The 18,656-nt window shown below is 43.0% G+C and overlaps 1 protein-coding gene and 1 long non-coding RNA gene across 2 annotated transcripts in view; one reads left to right on the forward strand and one right to left on the reverse strand.

Moving 5' to 3' along the window:
• SHISAL1 (shisa like 1) overlaps positions 1-18,656 on the forward strand; it is a 274,691-nt gene that overhangs the window by 109,226 nt on the left and 146,809 nt on the right. The window contains exon 2 of the mRNA XM_043515578.1: positions 5,988-6,138. The gene's annotated coding sequence lies outside the window, so the exon portion shown is untranslated. The remainder of the gene's footprint in view (positions 1-5,987; positions 6,139-18,656) is intronic.
• The window catches only part of LOC119849954, a 127,333-nt gene that overhangs the window by 77,951 nt on the left and 30,726 nt on the right, over positions 1-18,656 (reverse strand). The gene's annotated exons all lie outside the window — the stretch shown is intronic.

The raw sequence follows: 18,656 nt of genomic DNA on the forward strand, positions 1-18,656 counted from the left end.
TTACCCACTGCACACAACCCCCATCACCATGCAGTATAGCCATCTGGAAGTGCAGGACTTATTGCACAGCACTCCAGACAGGAAGGCTGAGTATGATAACAGGACATATGCAAATCTGTGATTGTACTGTTCCCCACCCCACCCCCTTGCCCTTTCTGTTTCCCAAGCAGTTGTGTTTCTTTTCAATAAATGGAGTTTTTGGCTTTGAAAACATTTATTATTGCATAAAGTAAAAGATACCCTAGCCCAGGAAAGCAACAGGAACTGCAAGTCAGCATAGCGCAGACAGATTCCTACTAACATTGGAACCACTGCACTTCACTCCTGTGCAAGGCACCAGATATATTTGAGGCTGAAAGCCACCAATATGCTCCCTCAAGGCATCCCTAATCCTTGCAGCGCCGCGCTGGGCCCCTCTAATAGCCCTGTTCTCCGTCTGTTCAGATTCAGCCTCCAGGAGTTGAACCTCCGAGTTCCATGCCTGAGTGAATCATTCACCCTTCCCTTCACAAATGTTATGGAGGGTACAGCATGCAGATATATGCAGGGATGCTGTCATTGGCCAGGTCCAGCTTCCCATACAGAGAGCACCAGTGGCCCTTTAAACAGCTAAAAGCACACTCCACAGTCATTCTGTACCGGCTCAGCCTGTTGAACTGCTCCTTGCTGCTGTCAAGGCTCCCTGTGTAGGGTTTCATGAGCCACGGCATTAATGGGTAAGCAGGGTTTCCAAGGATCACAGTGGGCATTTTGACTTTCCCTATGGTGATCTTCTGGTCTGGGGAAAAAGTCCCGGCTTGCAGCTTCCTGAACAGGCCAGTGTTCCGAAAGATGAGTGCGACATGCACCTTTCTGGGCCAGCCTGCATTAATGTCAATGAAACACCCACGGTAATCCACAAGCGCCTGGAGAACCATAGAGAAATACCCCTTCCAATTAATGTACTTGGAGGCTAGGTGGGCTGGTGCCAGAATTGGAATGTGTGTGCCATCTATCGCCCCTCCGCAGTTAGGGAAACCCATTTGTGCAAAGCCATCCACAATGTCATGCACTTTACCCAGAGTCACGGTTCTTCTGAGAAGGATGTGATTAATGGCCCTGCAAACTTTTATCAACATGATTCCAATGGTTGACTTTCCCACTCCAAACTGGCTAGCAACCTATCAGTAGCTGTCTGGAGTTGCCAGCATCCAGATTGCAACAGCCACCCGCTTCTCCACCGTCAGGGCAGCTCTTAATCTCGTGTCCTTGCGCCTTGGGGTGGGGGTGAGCTCCTCATACAGTCCCATGAAAGTGGCTTTTCTCATCCGAAAGTTCTGCAGCCACTGCTCCTCATCCCAGACTTGCATGACAATGTGATTCCACCACTCAGTGCTTGTTTCCTGAGCCCAAAAGTGGCATTTCACGGTGGTGAGCATGTCCATGAATGCCACAAGCAAACTCGTGTCATATGCATTACTCGTGTCGATATCATTATCGGAGCCCTCACTGTCACTTTGGATCATAAGGGGTAATTCGACTGCCAAACGTGACGTGCTCACAAGACTTGTCAGCATACTCCTCAGCAGTTCGGACTCCATTCCCACAGACCAAAAGGGAAGACAGAGCATGCAATACAAAAAACATTGAAAGATGACACCAATTGTGGATGGAAGCACAGAGATTGCTGGGATGCAAAGCGATGCATCATGGGGCATTGGGACAGGACCCAGAATGCCCCGCACCCCCTGCCCTCTTCCCACAAGCCACAGCGCCAGAATGGGAAGAGGTGCTCTGTGGGATAACTGCCCATAATGCATTGCTCCCAATGCTGTTGCAAGTGCCGCAAATGTGGCCACGCCACTGCGCTTGCAGTTGACAGTGTGGACAGACTGCAGTGCTTTCCCTACTGCACTCTCCGAAGGCAGGTTTAACTCAAAGCGTTCTACATCTACAAGTGTCGCCATGCCCATAATGACTAATTCTTATATTCTCTGAAAAAGCTTCAATGAGCATCACAAAACCCATTCCTGCAATCTTGCTGCATGCAGCACTCCCACTTATTTCAATGAGAGGTACATGCTCCATAGACTGCAGAATCAGGTTCAAATTTAAACCTATAAAATAGTCCCCTTCTTTTCTAGCTTAGTCTTTTCTTGCTAACTTCCATAAATATGCCATATTGCTCACGCTCTTTGATTAGATAAGTACGGTTGTTTTATAACAGTTTGAGTTTGTAAAAGTCATTAACCACAGTTAGCCCTAAGACTATTGGCCTCCCCATTTAAAAGCAGAGATATTGAATGTCCCATTAGGTTTATTTTGCTATATTATATGTACATTCAGCCATATTTTGAAGACTAAGTACCCTCAAATAAAACCTGATCTTATGTCTAAGTTCAAAATATTTTGATACCATATTTGTTTCGTTTTTAACATTTCACACATTTTCATACAACTCTGCACATCCTGCATCTGGCTGGGATAAGCAGACATGTGTTTTGGAGAAGCAGGTCCTCAGAATCTCTGGAAATCAGACCCAAGGGTGTCAATTTGGGCCTCCAAATTTAGTCTTCAACCTAGCAAAGTATTTAATTATGTGCTTAACTTTAAGCACTTGGGTAGCTCCATTGGGTTTAATGTAATTTTAAATTACTCTGTTAGACTGGGGCCTTAGAACACTTCTGAAAATTTGGTTGTATATCTGTAGATGTTCACTCATCTCCAGTTAGTATCCGATAGTACATGTATGTTACAGCTACTGAGTAGAACTTCGTGTGCAGGGTAACCCTTTCAGCAAAGTCCCTTCAAAATGCCAGAAGGTGGGAAGGACAAGAGAAATAGAATTCCAGGATTAAGCATATTTTTATGATGATTAAGGTAGAGAACAAAACTGCCTGGTACAGCATATGGTGACAAGGCATTGGATTGCTGCTAACATCTCTACGTGAAATTCTGGCCCCATCAAAATCAATTGGAGTTTTGCCATTGACTTCAATGGGGTTAGGATTTCTGTCTCTCCAAATCATTTTCTCTTCTATTTCCGCTGCTAGTCCTTGTAGAATGTTCATATAAATTCCCCATCCTCCCCTCTCTTCTTTTTGGTACTGCTGTTCGGTCTGTGTTGCTTTCTCTGAGTGTTTTGAAAGTGACTACTAATTTTTTCCACCAGAGACTGGCCTTTATCTCATTATTTAGTTTTAAAGACAAACTCAATGTGCTCTGTTATTGTGCACATGAAAATTACAGTTTTTGTAACACATGTACAATAATTAAATTGTTCCCACCCTGTTGAAATATAAATCCTTGACTAGTGCCTTTAGGTCACCCCGTGTGGATCCATTAACATGCAGCAATAGAGCACTGTGCCTTGGCTTGCAGCTAAACGTCATTTTAATCACCTTTTATTAGAACATCGCCCTTTGGCGTAGAACTTGTTAGCACAGGGGACTGGTAATGAGATGCCGTTTGCAGTGATATGCTGGAAGAGGCTCCTGAGAGTAGCTTGTTAAAATTCCACTGTAATTTGAAGGGAGGTGTGGTTGGGGGATAGGGGAGATTTCTGTGTCTTGAATGGAGAGCAACCCATTTTCTGGAGATTATTTAAGCATTCTTCCAAAGGATGATTTATCTCTGGGCTCATAAAAATATTTCTGAAAAGCAAATGTTTTGCCTGTGAAATACACTAGATTGTGCAAAATGTCAGGTAATTTGATGATAAAGAAATCCCAAGGGAAGGAACCCAGTGGAAAATTTTCTAGAGGAATATACATCCGAAGGTCCCTAGACACAATCTCCTGCTCCATTTCTAATGATGCAAATTGGATGGTGTGGTGCACCATCAATATAGTTAGGGTATTTTTAAGCACTAAATATTTCTAACAAAGGACACTTAACATCAATGCATTTGCAAGCTGATGGTGTTTCCTTCGTTGGTCACGTTACAGTGATGACATAGCATTTCTTTTAAAATGGGAAATAAATAAACAGATTACCTCATCCTCTACCCCTGCTCTCAGCAAGTGAATAATCCCTCATATATAGATGTGTGATTACTGATTGATTTGCTGATGGCATGCCAAGCACTGTGAAAACATAGAGGCGACAGAAGGTGAAATTGACAGCAAAACTTCCATTGATTTCAGTGGGGCCAGCATTTAGTATTTCATCCGTAGTTACAGTCTAGCAGCTAAGGTTATGTCTACACTTGCAGAGTTTTTGCTCGGTCAGTTTCACTGGTGATAATGAATCGGTGAAAGAAAAGCGCTGGTTTGTGTACTCACTTTCACAGGTGTCAGAGAGTGTTTACATTTGCAGCATTTCCATTGCCGATGAGAGTTCTAGGGCTGCTATCCCACAGTGCAGCTCTCTCCATTTTGATGATAGGTCTTGTCATAAATATAAAGGGAAGGGTAAATACCTTTAAAATTCCTCCTGGCCAGAGGAAAATCCTTTCACCTGTAAGATACTTTCAAAGCTGGAGGGAGGGAGAAACAAAGGGTCTGTCTGTGTGATGCTTTTGCCAGGGACAGAACAGGAATGGAGTCTTAGAATTTAGTAAGTAATCTAGCTAGATATGTGTTAGATTATGATTTCTTTAAATGGCTGAGAAATTAGACTGTGCTGAATAGAATGAATATTCTTGTCTTTGTGTCTTTCTTGTAACTTGAGGTTTTGCCTAGAGGGATTCTCTATGTTTTGAATCTAATTACCCTGTAAGGTATTTACCATCCTGATTTTACAGAGGTGATTCTTTTTACCTTTTCTTATATTAAAATTCTTCTTGTAAGAAATTGAATGCTTTTTTCATTATTCTTAAGATCCAAGGGTTTGGGTCTGTGATCACCTATGCAAATTGGTGAGGATTTTTATCAAGCCTTCCCCAGGCAGGAGGGTGCAAGGTTTTGGTGAGGATTTTGGGGGGAAAGACATTTCCAAACAACTCTTTCTTAAAAAATAAACCCAGACGTTTGGTAGTGGCAGTGGAAGTCCAAGGGCAAAGGGTAAAATAGTGTGTACCTTGGGGAAATTTTAACCTAGGCTGGTAAAAGTAAGCTTAGGAGGTTTTCCTGCAGGTCCCCACATCTGTACCCTAGAGTTCAGAGTGGGGAAGGAACCTTGACAGGTCTTGTGGGAAGGGGTTGGGCATGATCACAGGGCATCGTAGGTCCCTGCACAGCCTCCTCTCCCCAAACACTGATCAGCTCCCTTAGCTCAGCATTGCTCCAAGCAGGGGATTGTTTGCTCCGTGGAGCAGGCATTGTCACCTGGCTGGATGATAAGTGAGCAGGAAGGGGAGTTTCAGGGGCTCTATAGGGGGAGGGGTCAATGTCTGTTTACCTAGCATCAAAGCAGCAGAGCGGCTGGCTAGAGTGGTCACCTAGGCACTGTGGGATATCCTCCGGAGGCTAAAAGCTGTGTAAACAGGAAGAACATGTCTTCACTTGCACATCACCACAAAAGTATCACCAGTAAAAGCTGTACGCCTTTCATGGAGGTGGTTTTCTTTTTGTGATGAAACTTCTGAATTTCACCACAAAAAAGTCATTGACAAGTGTAGACGCTCCCACGGTTTTTGCGCAAAAAAGGGACTTTTTCCACTTTAAATGGCAAGTGTAAACATGCCCTTAGACTTTAAGAAAGCAATGCTTAAAGTTAGGTCCCTAAGCCCATAAATAGGCACCTGAATAAGTGGCTTAATTTCCAGAGGTGCTGAGCATTCAGCAGCTCCCATTGATTTCCCATTCATTCCAATGACTAGTTATTGCAACTCATTGAAATGCACTCACACAAATGAATATTTAACCCAGATAAAAGTTCTGTATTTTGAACATCTTTTGTGCTGGTTCTTTTTTTTTTTTTTTGCATCTGGACTCAAGCATTGGACCAAAATAAAATATACAATTTTATAAAATATATCATTCCTAATACATGGAAGTATATACTTAGAACCACCTCTCTCCAGTATTAGAGCTGTAGGATTCAACTTTTCCTCTCTATCTGTTCAGATGTGAAAGAAAATGAAGACTAGCAGCTCGGGTGCAGAATTAAAAGCAGATCAGAATCAGCAACCTATTTCCCATTTCATGGCCTAAATCTTCAGCTGGGAATTGGACAACAAAACTCACTCCCTGAGCATGACTTGCACATGCAGATAAGGTATTCAAGCATACTACAAAACTCTCTTATTTTTATTACCTTTTTTTCTCTTTAATGCATTAGGATTTCTAAAGGAAACATTCTGACAATAAAAACTGGTGGTTTGCAAGTGTCGGATAGGTTATGATGATTCACACAAGGTGGTATACTGGAATACTACTTTTCTATAGGGGTGTAAGAAAAAGGCTCATTGTAGGAACCAGTGAATACAATACACTTGTACTATAAATCAGTAAGACAGAGAAAAAGAAGAACCAGTTGGATAAAATAAGACAAAGGATGAATGATCGCTACTAGGTTAATAAGAGAGAGACTCCAATACGTCTGTCATTCATGCCTTCAAAGATTTGCTCAATAAGACAAATTCAGATCTGACACATGAAACTGAACTGTGCCTTCCAAGAAGTAGCTCTCACCTATCTCCTATATGTATGTTTCCTTTTTAAGTTATCATCTACACACGCAGGTTGCACCGGTTTTACTAAAATCAGTGTTTAAATATAGTTAGTTAAGCTATTACAAACAGCTGCATGTACGTACTTAAATTGACTTATAATAGAGACATATTGATCAAGATTTCAAATTAAGCTAACTCAGTATAAACCAGCTGTAAACCTATTCAAATATGTTAACACAGGGATTTACCTCAGTTGAACTAAGGGTTCATCTGCACTGCAGCTTGTGTAGACATGTCCTGCTAGCTGTACTGTAAGTAGCTAGCTAAAAATAAAAGTAAAGACACTGAGGTATGGGCTTCAGCACTGGCTGTACAAGCCAGTCTGACCCCCCTGATTCTGTGATTGCTTGTGCAGAGGTGCTGAAGCCCACGTTGTGGTGGTTTGCAAGTGTCGGATAGGGTGGTGGGTATAATAGGCATGGGGTGGCTGTAATAGGGTTGTGGCGGGTGAGGAGGTCTGGTGGGGGAGGTGAGCAGCAGGTGAGTGAGCGGCAGCCAGGTGGGGAGGAGGTGAGCAGAGGGGGGAAACTCACAGTGGGGGGTGAAGAGATGAGTGGCGAGTCAGTGGTGGGCAGGAGTGGGGTCTGGGGAAGAACAGGAGTGAAGTTTGGGCGGGGCTCTGGGCAGAAGAGGTGGGACAAAGAGTTAGCTTCCCGCAGGGGAAGTTTCATCCACTGCCCACTTCTGTTTTTAGCAAGCTACCTAGAGTACAGCTATCATGGGTAACGTCTACAAAAGCTGCCATTCACCCCCTCACCTGCAATGTAGATGTACCCAAAGTCCATGTAAAAAAAAAAATTGTGAAACCTTGTGTGTGCAGACAAGATCTATATTATATTGATTTATTTTGATCTGGAGCTCTTATGGCATAATCTGCTTAATGGCCAGCATAATTGTACAACTGCAATGTTAAGCATCAGCGTGAATTTTTGGTCTTGTTATGAATTTGACTGGCTGGAAAATTTTTCTGGAATGGTCTGTGTGTTTTCCTTGCAATGGGATTTAACCCACATATTTGTCATCCAGGGTTTGTTTAGAAATTAATTTTATTAATTTATTCCAAACAGGGTATCCCCCTAAATTTTGTCCTGAAAAAAATTGTATGGGTTCCTCTCATCAGTAATTATATTCCTAACGGATGTGTCTGGCTGTATAGTACATGATTTATGGACACACTAACGAGAAATATTGAATTCCATCAGGACAAATGGCCATGTACTGTATAGCCAGGCAATTCCGTTAGGAACTCCATCATATATAGAATATTTGTCCCTCTAGGAATGTATGGTTTAAGCTGTCTGGAGTCTGTCCTGATTAAATAATAAGACTAGTTCTAAGATTGTAGGCCAAATGTTTGTCCTCTTGGAAATCCTAATCCCAAAGATTAATTCTGTGGCATATGTTTGTACTTCAGTGAGTTGAGTTTGTTTTCTTGCCAGGAATTCAGTATGTATACAATTTTTTTAAGGGTCATATTCATTTTGGCTGGGATTGTCAAAGGGCCTAAGAGAGTTAGGTACCCAAATTCCAATGGATTTCACTGGAATTTGGTTAACTATCTCTCCCAGGCATGTCTGAAAATTTCAGCCGTCAGAAATATGAGGGGTTTAAACCTGTAGCTACCTATAAATTCCTCATTGGTATTTTTGCTGCATACTATGGCCACTCAGAACTTCACTGGTATGGGGATAGAACTGATATTGTTCCTGGGTAAAATAATGAAGTGGCTGATATGGGACTCAATAAAAGAATTACAGGAGGGTAATAAAATCCAATCAACATGGATTTATGGAAAATAGATCCTGTCAAATTAGCTTGATATCTTTTTTTTTTTTTTTTTTGGACGAGATTATAAATTTGGTTGGCAAACGTAACAATGTTGATGTAATATACTTAGACTTCTGTAAAGCATTTGATTTGGTGCTGCATGACATTTTAATTAAAAAACTGGACTAATACAAAATTAACATGAAATGAATTAAATACTGCCTGGCTGACGGATATAAATACGTAACTGTAGTTGGGGAATCATCAAGAGAATGGGATCCATCCGGGATTAGTTCTCAGCCCTACGCTGTTAATCATTTTTATTGATGACCAAGAAGGAAACATAAAGTGATTGCTGAGCAAGTTTGCAGATGACACAAAGATTAGGATCCAAATGTTCATGAAAGCCCACCCCCTCTCCTTAAGTGATTTCCTCAGCAAATGGCTACAGAGTGCCTCTCTCTACACTCTGTTACACTGAGACAGTCTTTTGTCCTGATTCATAGCCAGAAGGGTCTCCTGCCTGCTATAATGCTCCTTTTCACCTCCAAGTGGTTACAATCATTTGCAATTGTCCTTGATGGTTTTCCATTAACTGTTCTGGGATGTGGCAAGAGTAGAGACAGTGGAATCTTGCATTACCTTTCCAGCTGACATGGGAGGGGTGTGTGTCAAGTCCCTCTTGCTTGAGTAGATCATCACTGAGACATCTTACCCTCCCGGTGACTGATTTCTTTACACACACGCTCAAGAGAGTCTTGTTACAGCTTCACAGTTAAAATCCAAGTCCATAAAGCAGACTTTCAATATAAAGACATTATTCCTTAAATATTATCCACACATACATCTCATAATGATTGAGTCTTGACAAGTTACAAGCTTTCTCTAGGTTCCTGTATAATTAGGAAGACCAAAAAAGAATTTTGAAGAACAGCTAGCCAAAGACTCAAAAAGTAATAGCAAATAAATAAATAAATAAATAAAGTAAGAACATCAGAAGCAGGAAGCCTGCTAAACAACCAGTGGGGCCACTGGACGATCGAGATCCTAAAGGAGCACTCAATGGTCTTCGGACAATAAATGAATTCTTTGTCTTCACGGTTGAGGATGAGAGGGAGATTCCCAAACCTGAGCCATTCTTTTTAGGTGTCAAATCTGAGGAACTGTCCCAGATTGAGGTGGCATTAGAGGAGGTTTTGGAACAAATTGATAAACTAAACAGTAATAAGTCACCAGGACCAGATGGTATTCACCCAAGAGTTCTGAAGGAACTCAAATGTGAAATTGCAGGACTACTAACTGTGGTATGTAACCTATCATTTAAATCAGCTTCTGTACCAAATGACTGGAGGATAGCTAATGTGATGCCAATTTTTAAAAAGGGCTCCAGAGGTGACCCCAACAATTACAGACCAGTGAGCCTGATTTCAGCACTAGACAAACTCGTTGAAACTATAGTAAAGGACAAAATTGTCAGATACACAGATGAACATAATTTGTTGGGGAAGAGTCAACATGCTTTTTGTAAAGGGAAATCATACCACACCAATCTACTAGAATTCTTTGAGGGGGTCAGCAAGCATGTGGACAAAGGGGATCCAGTGGATATAGTGTATTTATATTTTTAGAAAGCCTTTGACAAGGTCCTTCACCAAAGGCTCTTAAGCAAAGTAAGCAGCCACAGGATAAGAGGGAATGTCCTCTCCTGGAGTGGTAACTGGTTAAAAGATAGGAAACAAAAGGTAGGAATAAATGGTCAGTTTTCAGAACGGAAAGAGGTAAATAGTGGTGTCCCCCACGGGTCTGTACTGGGCCCAGTCCTATTCAACATATTCATAAATGTCTATTCAACATATTCAGTCTGTTCAGAACTATCTGGAAAAAGGGGTAAACAGTGAGGTGGCAAAATTTGCAGATGATACAAAACTACTCAAGATAGTTAAGTCCCAGGCAGACTGCAAAGAGCTACAGAAGGATCTCTCAAAACTGGGTGACTGGGTAACAAAATGGCACGTGAAATTCAATGTCAATGAATGCAAAGTATTGCACATTGAAAAACATAATCCCAATTCTACATATAAAATGATGGGGTCTAAATTAGCTGTTATCACTCAAGAAAGATCTTGGAGTTATTATGGATAGATCTCCTCATCCACTCAATGTGCAGCAGCAGTCAAAAAAGTGAAAAGAATGCTGGGAATCATTAAGAAAGGGATAGATAATAAGACAGAAAATATCATATTGCCTCTATATAAATCCATAGTACGCCCACATCTTGAATACTGCATGCAAATGTGGTTGCCCCATCTCAAAAAAGATATACTGGAACTGGAAAAGGTTCAGAAAAGGACAACAAAAATGATTAGGGGTATGGAATGGCTTCTGTATGAGGAGAGATTAATAAGACTGGGACTTTTCAGCTTTGAAAAGATATGGCTAAGGGGAGAAATGATAGAGGTCTATAAAATCATGACCAGTGTGGAGAAAGTAAATAAGGAAGTGTTATTTACTCTTTCTCATAACACAAGAACTAAGGGTCACCAAATGAAATTAATAGGTAGCAGGTTTAAAACAAACAAAAGGAAGTATTTTTTTTCACACAACGCACAGTCAACCTGTGGAACTCCTTGCCAGAGGATGTTGTGAAGGCCAAGTCTATAACAGGGTTCAAAAAAGAACTAAATAAATTCATGGAAGATAGGTCCATCAATGGCTATTAGCCAGGATGGGCAGAGATGGTGTCCCTAGCCTATGTTTGCCAGAAGCTGGGAATGGGCATCCCAGGATGGATCACTTGATGATTACCTGCTCTGTTCATTCCCTCTGGGGCACCTGGCATTGGCCACTGTCTCAAGACAGGATACTGGGCTAGATGGACCTTTGGTCTGACCCAGTATGGCTGTTCTTTATGGATAAATATCCTGTAAGACCCTGTGTTTGGTGTAGTCAGTTTGTCAGGAGTGAGGTGACAATAGTTTGTAAAGAACAGGGGACACTTTGCCAGTGGGTGTCTATCTGTCTGTCTGTCTGTCTCTCTCTCACACATACACACATCATTGCCTTCCAGAATGGTCTCTCTGTTTCAGAAAAGCCTGTCCCCCTGCAATTTTGTTTTCATTCATTCAGCTTCCAGTTCTTTCTCTCCTCAATTGCTTCTCACTCCAAAGCCATTTTCTTTACAATCAAGCCTCTATCTGGCACATATCCGTTGCTTCCGGGCACACACATGTACTCTTTGCCCTTTTCTTTTGCTTTTTAACATCTTTTCTCTCTCCTCATTTTCTTCCTCACTCCAGCCCTTCTTTGAGCCCCTAACACTTCTCCTGCAGTTTCAGTCCTGCCCTTTGTTCATTACTACATTTTCCATAGGTTTCAGAGTAGCAGCCGTGTTAGTCTGTATTCGCAAAAAGAAAAGGAGTACTTGTGGCACCTTAGAGACTAACAAATTTATTAGAGCATAAGCTTTCGTGAGCTACAGCTCACTTCATCGGATGCATTTGGTGGAAAAACAGAGGAGAGATTTATATACACACACACAGAGAACATGAAACAATGGGTTTATCATACACACTGTAAGGAGAGTGATCACTTAAGATAAGCCATCACCAACAGCGGGGGGGGAAGGAGGAAAACCTTTCATGGTGACAAGCAGGTAGGCTAATTCCAGCAGTTAACAAGAATATCAGAGGAACAGTGGGGGGTGGGGTGGGAGGGAGAAATACCATGGGGAAATAGTTTTACTTTGTGTAATGACTCATCCATTCCCAGTCTCTATTCAAGCCTAAGTTAATTGTATCCAGTTTGCAAATTAATTCCAATTCAGCAGTCTCTCGTTGGAGTCTGTTTTTGAAGCTTTTTTGTTGAAGTATAGCCACTCTTAGGTCTGTGATCGAGTGACCAGAGAGATTGAAGTGTTCTCCAACTGGTTTTTGAATGTTATAATTCTTGACGTCTGATTTGTGTCCATTCATTCTTTTACGTAGAGACTGTCCAGTTTGGCCAATGTACATGGCAGAGGGGCATTGCTGGCACATGATGGCATATATCACATTGGTAGATGCGCAGGTGAACGAGCCTCTGATAGTGTGGCTGATGTGATTAGGCCCTATGATGGTATCCCCTGAATAGATATGTGGACAGAGTTGGCAACGGGCTTTGTTGCAAGGATAGGTTCCTGGGTTAGTGGTTCTGTTGTGTGGTGTGTGGTTGCTGGTGAGTATTTGCTTCAGATTGGGGGGCTGTCTGTAAGCAAGGACTGGTCTGTCTCCCAAGATCTGAGAGAGCGATGGCTCGTCCTTCAGGATAGGTTGTAGATCCTTGATGATGCGTTGGAGGGGTTTTAGTTGGGGGCTGAAGGTGATGGCTAGTGGCGTTCTGTTGTTTTCTTTGTTGGGCCTGTCCTGTAGTAGGTGACTTCTGGGTACTCTTCTGGCTCTGTCAATCTGTTTCTTCACTTCAGCAGGTGGGTACTGTAGTTGTAGGAATGCATGATAGAGATCTTGTAGGTGTTTGTCTCTGTCTGAGGGGTTGGAGCAAATGCGGTTATATCGTAGAGCTTGGCTGTAGACAATGGAGCGTGTGGTGTGATCTGGATGAAAGCTAGAGGCATGTAGGTAGGAATAGCAGTCAGTAGGTTTCCGATATAGGGTGGTGTTTATGTGACCATCGCTTATTAGCACCGTAGTGTCCAGGAAGTGGATCTCTTGTGTGGACTGGTCCAGGCTAAGGTTGATGGTGGGATGGAAATTGTTGAAATCATGGTGGAATTCCTCAAGAGCTTCTTTTCCATGGGTCCAGATGATGAAGATGTCATCAATGTAGCGCAAGTAGAGTAGGGGCATTAGGGAACGAGAGCTGAGGAAGCGTTGTTCTAAGTCAGCCATAAAAATGTTGGCATACTGTGGGGCCATGCGGGTACCCATCGCAGTGCCGCTGATTTGAAGGTATACATTGTCACCAAATGTGAAATAGTTATGTGTCAGGACAAAGTCACAAAGTTCTGCCACCAGGTTAGCCGTGACAGTATCGGGGATACTGTTCCTGACGGCTTGTAGTCCATCTTTGTGTGGAATGTTGGTGTAGAGGGCTTCTACATCCATAGTGGCTAGGATGGTGTTTTTAGGAAGATCACCAATGGACTGTAGTTTCCTCAGGAAATCGGTGGTGTCTCGAAGATAGCTGGGAGTGCTGGTAACGAAGGGCCTGAGGAGGGAGTCTACATAGCCAGACAATCCTGCTGTCAGGGTGCCAATGCCTGAGATGATGGGGCGTCCAGGATTTCCAGGTTTATGGATCTTGGGTAGCAGATAGAATACCCCAGGTCGTGGCTCCAGGGGTGTGTCTGTGCGGATTTGTTCTTGTGCTTTTTCAGGGAGTTTCTTGAGCAAATGCTGTAGTTTCTTTTGGTAACTCTCAGTGGGATCAGAGGGTAATGGCTTGTAGAAAGTGGTGTTGGAGAGCTGCCTAGTAGCCTCTTGTTCATACTCCGACCTATTCATGATGACGACAGCACCTCCTTTGTCAGCCTTTTTGATTATGATCTCCAACGAGAGACTGCTGAATTGGAATTAATTTGCAAACTGGATACAATTAACTTAGGCTTGAATAGAGACTGGGAATGGATGAGTCATTACACAAAGTAAAACTATTTCCCCATGGTATTTCTCCCTCCCACCCCACCCCCCACTGTTCCTCTGATATTCTGAATACAGACTAACATGGCTGCTACTCTGAAACCTCTGATATTCTTGTTAACTGCTGGAATTAGCCTACCTGCTTGTCACCATGAAAGGTTTTCCTCCTTCCCCCCCCTGCTGTTGGTGATGGCTTATCTTAAGTGATCACTCTCCTTACAGTGTGTATGATAAACCCATTGTTTCATGTTCTCTGTGTGTGTGTATATAAATCTCTCCTCTGTTTTTTCCACCAAATGCATCCGATGAAGTGAGCTGTAGCTCACGAAAGTTTATGCTCTAATAAATTTGTTAGTCTCTAAGGTGCCACAAGTACTCCTTTTCTTTTTACATTTTCCATGTTGCTTATTGCTGCTGCTCTCACTATACAACACTGCTGAGCTCATGAATAAAAAAAGTAAGATGATGCTTTGTGATGGCATATAAGGTTCTTCACGTTATCTTGGAGAACATGAGTCCCAAAACATTTTGATTGAGCTTATATTTTGGTGTGTGGTGGGGGGGGGGTGGATGAGAGATTTTTCTTTTATTTAAGGTTTCGTTCTGTGACGTAAATTTCAAAAACAAAAATCAGTTTGGGTTTTTTCATTTCCACATGTTCTCCCATCTCTTCTTGTATCTAATCTAATCTCTTTCTATGCAGCATTTATCATTGTGGTACCTGCATGTTTAAAGAGACTTACTGTATGCAAGTGTAATGAAGAATGATTGGTTCTTTCAGACAGTCATTTAATCCATAGGAAATTGTGTCTCAGTTGTCACTGCAGGAATGTAAAAGTAAAATGTACATTAAAGAAAAACTAATTCGGAACAGATCTTTGGAACCCTTCACTCACATAGAATTTTCACAAAGACGGAAAAGGCAATCACACAGTAATACCAAACAAATTTTATAGGATTGGTATAATGTAACTAATACCAAATGACAGGTTTCAGAGTAGCAGCCGTGTTAGTCTGTATTCGCAAAAAGAAAAGGAGTACTTGTGGCACCTTAGAGACTAACAAATTTATTTGAGCATAAGCTTTCGTGAGCTACAGCTCACTTCATCGGATGCATTTGGTGGAAAAAACAGAGGAGAGATTTATGGCTTAATGGTGAAATCCTAGCGGATCTTAAACATAAAAAAGAAGCTTACAAGAAGTGGAAGCTTGGACATATGACCAGGGAAGAGTATAAAAATATTGCTCGGGCATGTAGGAAAGATATCAGGAGGGCCAAATCGCACCTGGAGCTGCAGCTAGCAAGAGATGTCAAGAGTAACAAGAAGGGTTTCTTCAGGTATGTTGGCAACAAGAAGAAAGCCAAGGAAAGTGTGGGCCCCTTACTGAATGAGGGAGGCAAGCTAGTGACAGAGGATGTGGAAAAAGCTAATGTACTCAATGCTTTTTTTGCCTCTGTTTTCACTAACAAGGTCAGCTCCCAGACTGCTGTGCTGGGCAACACAAAATGGGGAAGAGATGGCCAGCCCTCTGTAGAGATAGAGGTGGTTAGGGACTATTTAGAAAAGCTGGACGTGCACAAGTCCATGGGGCCGGACGAATTGCATCCGAGAGTGCTGAAGGAATTGGCGGCTGTGATTGCAGAGCCCTTGGCCATTATCTTTGAAAACTCGTGGCGAACGGGGGAAGTCCCGGATGACTGGAAAAAGGCTAATGTAGTGCCCATCTTTAAAAAAGGGAAGAAGGAGGATCCTGGGAACTACAGGCCGGTCAGCCTCACCTCAGTCCCTGGAAAAATCATGGAGCAGGTCCTCAAAGAATCAATCCTGAAGCACTTAGAGGAGAGGAAAGTGATCAGGAACAGTCAGCATGGATTCACCAAGGGAAGGTCATGCCTGACTAATCTAATCGCCTTTTATGATGAGATTACTGGTTCTGTGGATGAAGGGAAAGCAGTGGATGTATTGTTTCTTGACTTTAGCAAAGCTTTTGACACGGTCTCCCACAGCATTCTTGTCAGCAAGTTAAGGAAGTATGGGCTGGATGAATGCACTATAAGGTGGGTAGAAAGCTGGCTAGATTGTCGGGCTCAACGGGTAGTGATCAATGGCTCCATGTCTAGTTGGCAGCCGGTGTCAAGTGGAGTGCCCCAGGGGTCGGTCCTGGGGCCCGTTTTGTTCAATATCTTCATAAATGATCTGGAGGATGGTGTGGATTGCACTCTCAGCAAATTTGCGGATGATACTAAACTGGGAGGAGTGGTAGATACGCTGGAGGGGAGGGATAGGATACAGAAGGACCTAGACAAATTGGAGGATTGGGCCAAAAGAAATCTAATGAGGTTCAATAAGGATAAATGCAGGGTCCTGCACTTAGGATGGAAGAATCCAATGCACCGCTACAGACTAGGGACCGAATGGCTCGGCAGCAGTTCTGCGGAAAAGGACCTAGGGGTGACAGTGGACGAGAAGCTGGATATGAGTCAGCAGTGTGCCCTTGTTGCCAAGAAGGCCAATGGCATTTTGGGTTGTATAAGTAGGGGCATAGCGAGCAGATCGAGGGACGTGATCGTTCCCCTCTATTCGACACTGGTGAGGCCTCATCTGGAGTACTGTGTCCAGTTTTGGGCCCCACACTACAGGAAGGATGTGGATAAATTGGAAAGAGTACAACGAAGGGCAACGAAAATGATTAGGGGTCTAGAGCACATGACTTATGAGGAGAGGCTGAGGGAGCTGGGATTGTTTAGTCTGCAGAAGAGAAGAATGAGGGGGGATTTGATAGCTGCTTTCAACTACCTGAAAGGGGGTTTCAAAGAGGATGGCTCTAGACTGTTCTCAATGGTAGCAGATGACAGAACGAGGAGTAATGGTCTCAAGTTGCAATGGGGGAGGTTTAGATTGGATATTAGGAAAAACTTTTTCACTAAGAGGGTGGTGAAACACTGGAATGCGTTACCTAGGGAGGTGGTAGAATCTCCTTCCTTAGAGGTTTTTAAGGTCAGGCTTGACAAAGCCCTAGCTGGGATGATTTAACTGGGACTTGGTCCTGCTTTGAGCAGGGGGTTGGACTAGATGACCTTCTGGGGTCCCTTCCAACCCTGATATTCTATGATTCTATGATTCTATGATTCTATACACACACACAGAGAACATGAAACAATGGGTTTATCATACACACTGTAAGGAGAGTGATCACTTAAGATAAGCCATCACCAACAGCAGGGGGGGGAAGGAGGAAAACCTTTCATGGTGACAAGCAGGTAGGCTAATTCCAGCAGTTAACAAGAATATCAGAGGAACAGTGGGGGGTGGGGTGGGGGGGAGAAATACCATGGGGAAATAGTTTTACTTTGTGTAATGACTCATCCATTCCCAGTCTCTATTCAAGCCTAAGTTAATTGTATCCAGTTTGCAAATTAATTCCAATTCAGCAGTCTCTCGTTGGAGTCTGTTTTTGAAGCTTTTTTGTTGAAGTATAGCCACTCTTAGGTCTGTGATCGAGTGACCAGAGAGATTGAAGTGTTCTCCAACTGGTTTTTGAATGTTATAATTCTTGACGTCTGATTTGTGTCCATTCATTCTTTTACGTAGAGACTGTCCAGTTTGGCCAATGTACATGGCAGAGGGGCATTGCTGGCAAATGATGGCATATATCACATTGGTAGATGCGCAGGTGAACGAGCCTCTGATAGTGTGGCTGATGTGATTAGGCCCTATGATGGTATCCCCTGAATAGATATGTGGACAGAGTTGGCAACGGGCTTTGTTGCAAGGATAGGTTCCTGGGTTAGTGGTTCTGTTGTGTGGTGTGTGGTTGCTGGTGAGTATTTGCTTCAGATTGGGGGGCTGTCTGTAAGCAAGGACTGGTCTGTCTCCCAAGATCTGAGAGAGCGATGGCTCGTCCTTCAGGATAGGTTGTAGATCCTTGATGATGCGTTGGAGGGGTTTTAGTTGGGGGCTGAAGGTGATGGCTAGTGGCGTTCTGTTGTTTTCTTTGTTGGGCCTGTCCTGTAGTAGTATCTCGGGGCCTCTCCTTTTGCCCCTCCACCCCCACGAACATGATACAGTTCTGTGGTGACCTAGAATCCTATTTTCGACGTCTCAGACTCAAGGAATATTTCCAACACACCTCTGACCAACATATTAACCCACAGAGACCTTCCTGCCAACACTACAAAAAGAAGGATTCTAGGTGGACTCCTCCTGAAGGTCGAAACAGCAGCCTGGATTTCTACATAGACTGCTTCCGCCGACGTGCACGAGCTGAAATTGTGGAAAAGCAGCATCGCTTACCCCATAACCTCAGCCATGCAGAACACAGTGCCATCCACAGCCTCAGAAACAACTCTGACATCATAATCAAAAAGGCTGACAAAGGAGGTGCTGTCGTCATCATGAATAGGTCAGAGTATGAACAAGAGGCTACTAGGCAGCTCTCCAACACCACTTTCTACAAGCCATTACCCTCTGATCCCACTGAGAGTTACCAAAAGAAACTACAGCATTTGCTCAAGAAACTCCCTGAAAAAGCACAAGAACAAATCCGCACAGACACACCCCTGGAGCCAGGACCTGGGGTATTCTATCTGCTACCCAAGATCCATAAACCTGGAAATCCTGGACGCCCCATCATCTCAGGCATTGGCACCCTGACAGCAG

This window comes from Dermochelys coriacea, chromosome 1 (assembly GCF_009764565.3).
Source record: "Dermochelys coriacea isolate rDerCor1 chromosome 1, rDerCor1.pri.v4, whole genome shotgun sequence".
Classification (NCBI taxonomy): domain Eukaryota; kingdom Metazoa; phylum Chordata; order Testudines; family Dermochelyidae; genus Dermochelys; species Dermochelys coriacea.